Genomic DNA, 6,000 nt, shown 5'->3' with positions numbered 1-6,000 from the left:
GGCCTGGAGCTATTTTATAGGGACCCTAGAGACGCCCCTCTCCCACAATTTGCCTCCGTGTCTTCATAGGTATTAAGGTCGGGCAGCCAACTTGGAATCAACTGTCCTGCCGGTCTCTGAAGTAATGCGTAGAGCCTATTACTCCCTCGGTGTTCCGGCCGCCGGCTACGCGCCTCAGAAGGAGGCTGACGATCTTGGGGCAGAACTCCTCCCGGTATTATCTCCTTGTGCTGTGACTTCTTTTCTCACTCTCCACAATATACTTCGTTTCATGTCCTTTCTTAGGATGCTGCCGCAATGAGGTGCAGGCGCAGCTCCGTAACATTCTATCTCGTGCTTGGCCTCTGTCAGGATCCCACCCCTGACAGGGACCCTCTGTCTGCAGCTCAGATGTTCCTCCTTCCCCTGTCTGCCTGACAGGTCCTCTCTGGGTCAAACCCAGGCAGCTTCTGACTGACTTCCTATCCAACCCACCAGTTTTACCCATGTGTGAGGAGTGGCCTAGTAAATAGAACCTTTGCTCCCCCTGGTGGACTGGAGTGTGAAGTGTAGTGTGTGACTGTGATACCTGGTCAGGTGAACTTCATTAGTACCATCAGATGTAACATCACTCCCCCTGGTGGAAGAGTGACATTACTGCAACAACCGGGACTCTGGGGTGCTGCACCCCCCCCCTTAAATCCAGTACTCCCGGACTGGGAAAAGAAGAACAACAATACATGTTAGCAAAGGACATACAAAATTTTTGGAATGCTGTAAACAAGTAAATATAACAATGCTTCCCTTTATGGGAGGTGAGAACACTTGAACGTTGCAAACAAAACATATTTACATTGCGTAAAAGCAAATTGGAAACAGTTATTATCTTTTTATGAAACCAATTACCCATACAGGTATTCTATCTATTAAATACTAAGTGCTATAACAATAACTTAACATTTTTCTCTCTCTAAGTGCAAAGGCTATGAACCATCTATCTATGGCTCTCTAGAGGACTCACTAACACCTACGGGCTCACTTTATTGAAATTCAGCTTTCAACTTTCTCTTGTCCTCAATTTTATTTAAAGTACGTCATTAAACATTTTCAAACATTTCTTATCACTAGCTTTCTGACTACATACTACTACTATGTAAAACATTATTACTATCTATCTATTTAAGGCAACATTATCATACTTTGGTTAAGTGCAACAAGTAAACATTCCCTTTAAAAGGAAATCTCAAGTCTCTTCTGAGGTAGTGCAAACAATCAACAAGTCAGTTATTAACTTTCAAGTAAGAACTTTCGCGCTGTAATCAGGAACAGTCTCTTCAAAAAGCTCTTCTTAGTAAAACCAGTAGGGAGCACCTTTAAGAAGGTGCAAACTATTTACAGCGACAGTTTGTGAACCATTCACCGTCCATGATTCGGCAGTCTTTTAAGAAAATGATAAACGTAGAAAACTTGTGCAAAACTTGAAACAACAGGGATCCCGGGTAAACTAAGGGATCCCTTTAAGAATAACCCTAGGTGTTTTTTTTTTTAAGCAGCAGGAAACATGGAAACAAACAGTTAACTATTTACAGTTTTCGGTTCTCCGAGGTTTACTCTGGCGGTCTCCACCAGGGCTTTACCTGACAGGTAGCCCTCTGCGGCTTAGGAAGACTCAAATCCAAGTCCACTCCCGGCGCCAGGTGCACTCCATGCATTCGTTCTCTCTGCACGGTCAGGTCGTGCGCGGCAATGAAGGTCTGCGTGGTCCGGTGGATGATGCCAGGGACGGTAGGGATTGCTGCGGCGGCGTCAGCGGCAAGTTCTTCCTCCAGGGTCCTGGATACCGCCAAGAGGGCTGTGCATCTCTGTACATCCCGGGCCCACCAGCCATTCCCTTTTTGGTACCATTTCCATACAAGCAGGACTCTACCTCCTCCCGGGTGACATGGACCCTCACCGACGACCCAATCTCTTGTACAAATCCCTTCCCTTTCTGAGGTTGGTAGACTATCACGACACCCCACTTCGGCAAAGAGCCATCCAGCAACTCGCCTCGAACCTCCTGCTCCACTTCTCTCACATACTCAGCAATCAGGTGCCTCCGGTATTCCCCCCATGGGAAGGGCCCAAGGTCACGCCCCCCCGGTGGTCTGAGGTCAGGCGACGGGAACGCCGGGGCTCCAGCAGTCGCGGTGATGAATGGATCGGGTGTGGAGGGAAGACGATCCCCCTGGTAACCACGGCACCGGGTACCTGCGCTTGAAACGACTCCTTCAGTGTAACTCCACTCCTCTGAGGAAGGCGCCAGGGCTGGGGACGGCGCAGGCAGCGGACCCCCCATAGGCAGCTCCCAGGGGTCCAGGCTCTCCAGCGGTGGCATATTGGAGTAGTCCTCCGGTGACGGGGGTCTGTGCGGGGCCATCCTTTTTGGGAGGTCCCCTCTGGTCTCCAGCTCCATTCCTTCTGAGTCATGGTTTCGTTTCTTCGGGCTCCGCCCGCCATAGAGAATTAGGAGGCAGACCTCGGTTGCTGACGGACACGTCCTCAGGATACAGAAATATTTAGATTGGGCGGCCATTATTTTTTCGTGCTACTCAGTTCGTTCATGCCCACAGCTCCATGCCCTTCTTCTTCTCCTGCGCTCCTCGTGGCGCGGTAATGGCGGCAATTTTGGCGGCAAATGGCAATACACAGTCTTTCAACAAATCACAGTTCCAATACAGTTCTGACACAGTTCTTAGGCACACATGACCTGATTTTCAGGCTTAAGTAGATCCTGTTCGTGACGCCAAAAAGATGGAGCGACCCCCACGTGTAAGGGCAATGGGGTACTCGGTACCGGGTCTATCTCTCTCGGTTCTGGGGATGTCACGGTGGCCCGACCCGGTCCGTGGCCCTTCTGAGGGGCGTCCACTTAAAGTAGTTGTTTGTACGGTATTCGTGACGCCACCTGTGGTATTCGGTCAGGGTGACCGACGCTGCTAGGGGTCCGCTGGGGTGATGGAATGGCAGCTAGATGGTGTACCTTCCCACAGGTGAAGTATGTCCCCAGGGCTTCCCAATTGTATAGGTGGTGATGGTTGACGTCGTAAGGCGCAATGAATAACGAGGACACAAAGGTTGCAGTCTCTTTACCTTTTACTGAAGACTTCAGAGTCCACAGTCCAGAGTACCGTTCACAGGGCAGGCTGAATCCGGCCGGTCCGAAGGCACATCCAGAGTTCCCTTATCTAGGTGGAAATCAGTAGCCTTCCTACTAGCGCCTGTGTGTTGTAGTACCTCCCTGCTGAGCACCACGGGATAGTCCTCACAACTTTCGTGGATGTTTCTGATGTTCTCGCTCTCTCTGTCCCCCAGATGATATGGATAGGACAACCCGTATGACGGGGTAGGCCTGGAGCTATTTTATAGGGACCCTAGAGACGCCCCTCTCCCACAATTTGCCTCCGTGTCTTCATAGGTATTAAGGTCGGGCAGCCAACTTGGAATCAACTGTCCTGCCGGTCTCTGAAGTAATGCGTAGAGCCTATTACTCCCTCGGTGTTCCGGCCACCGGCTACGCGCCTCAGAAGGAGGCTGCCGATCTTGGGGCAGAACTCCTCCCGGTATTATCTCCTTGTGCTGTGACTTCGTTTCTCACTCTCCACAATATACTTCGCTTCGTGTCCTTTCTTAGGATGCTGCCGCAATGAAGTGCAGGCGCAGCTCCGTAACATTCTATCTCGTGCTTGGCCTCTGTCAGGATCCCACCCCTGACAGGGACCCTCTGTCTGCAGCTCAGATGTTCCTCCTTCTCCCCCTGTCTGCCTCACAGGTCCTCTCTGGGTCAAACTCAGGCAGCTTCTGACTGACTTCCTATCCAACCCACCAGTTTTACCCGTGTGTGAGCAGTGGCCTAGTAAATAGAACCTTTGCTCCCCCTGGTGGACTGGAGTGTGAAGTGTAGTGTGTGACTGTGATACCTGGTCAGGTGAACTCCTTCAGTACCATCAGACGTAACATCACTCCCCCTGGTGGAAGAGCAACATTACTGCAACGACCAGGACTCTGGGGCGCTGCAACTACATTACCACCGCGCTAGAAGGAAGTCATTTAATCTCCACCTGGAAAAGGGGATTCCCAACTTGCCTCCAAGCCGGCCGGACCCTGCCTGTCCTGTGATCTGGTGCCCTGGACTGCGTTTGCCTGATGTCTTTAGTAAACAAGGTAAAGAGACTGCAAACCTGTGTCCTCGTTCCTTACTGCACCATTCACCATCATCTTCCATCTATACACTGGGAGCCCTGGGGATATACTTCACCTATGGGAAGTTATACCATCTAGCTGCCATAACATCACCCCAGAGGACCCATTAAACCAGCTTCAGTCCCCACTGACCGAATACCACAGGTGGCGTGAAGAACATAAACTGTAATCAATATCCCTTTTACATGGGCGCCCAGGGCCAAGGACTGGGTCACCACCATGACATATCCCTGTGAACACCAGACCCGGTACCGGGTACCCCATGGCCCTGGCGGGCGACTCATATACATCACATAGAAAACACTGGGACTGGTGTATATATGTCACATAGGAGAAATTGGGGCTGCTTCATATACCTCACATAGGAGACACTGGGTCTGATCCATATACAACACATAGGAGACAATGGTTTATACAACACAAAAGAAACACTGGGGCTGGTGCATGTACATCCCATAGGAGACATGGGGCTGGTGTAAATACATAACATAGGATACACTGAGACTGCTGATACATCACATAGGAGACACGGACTTCTGTATACCTTGCGTAAATGGTTTTCACTTCACAGGTGTGCCCTTTCAGGTTTAATAAGTGGGATTTCTTGTCTATAAATGGGGTTGGTACCATCAGTTGTGTTGAGCAGAAGTCTGGTGGATACACAGCTGATAGTCCTATTGAATAGACTGTTAGAATTTGTATTATGGCAAGAAAAAAGCAGCTAAATAAAGAAAAATGAGTGGCCATCATTACTTTAAGAAACGAAGGTCAGTCAGTCTGAAAAATTGGGAAAACTGAAAGTGTTCCCAAGTGCAGTTGCAAAAACCATCAAGCGCTACAAAGAACCTGGCTCACATGAGAACCGCCCCAGGAAAGGAAGACCAAGAGTCATCTCTGCTTCTAAGGATAAGTTTATCTGAGTCACCAGCCTCAGAAATCGCAGGTTAACAGCAGCTCAGATTAGAGACCAGGTCAATGCCACACAGAGTTCTAGCAGCAGACACATCTCTACAACTGTTAAGAGGAGACTTTGTGCAGCAGGCCTTCATGGTAAAATAGCTGCTAGGAAACCACTGCTAAGGTCAGGCAACAAGCAGAAGAGACTTGTTTGGGCTAAAGAACACAAGGAATGGACATTAGACCAGTGGAAATCTGTGCTTTGGTTTGATGAGTCCAAATTTGAGATCTTTGGTTCCAACCACCGTGTCTTTGTGCGACGCAGAAAAGATGAATGGATGGACTCTACATGCCTGGTTCCCACCGTGAAGCATGGAGAAGGTATGATGGTGTGGGGGTGCTTTGCTGGTGACACTGTTGGGGATTTATTCAAAATTGAAGGCATACTGAACCAGCATGGCTACCACAGCATTTTGCAGTGGCATGCTATTCCATCCGGTTTGCGTTTAGTTGGACTATCATTTATTTTTCAACAGGACAATGACCCCAACCCCAAACACACCTCCAGGCTGTGTAAGGGCTATTTTACCAAGAAGGAGAGTGATGGGGTGCTACGCCAGATGACCTGGCCTCCACAGTCACCAGACTGAACCCAATCAAGATGGTTTGGGGTGAGCTGGACCGCAGAGTGAAGGCAAAAGGGCCAACAAGTGCTAAGCATCTCTGGGAACTCCTTCAAGATTGTTGGAAGACCATTTCCAGTGACTACCTCTTGAAGCTCATCAAGAGAATGCCAAGAGTGTGCAAAGCAGTCATCAAAGCAAATGGTGGCTACTTTGAAGAACCTAGAATATAAGACATATTTTCAGTTGTTTCACATTT

This window comes from Ranitomeya variabilis, chromosome 4, assembly GCF_051348905.1.
Source record: "Ranitomeya variabilis isolate aRanVar5 chromosome 4, aRanVar5.hap1, whole genome shotgun sequence".
NCBI classification, from domain to species: domain Eukaryota; kingdom Metazoa; phylum Chordata; class Amphibia; order Anura; family Dendrobatidae; genus Ranitomeya; species Ranitomeya variabilis.
This window is presented reverse-complemented; position numbering follows the sequence as displayed.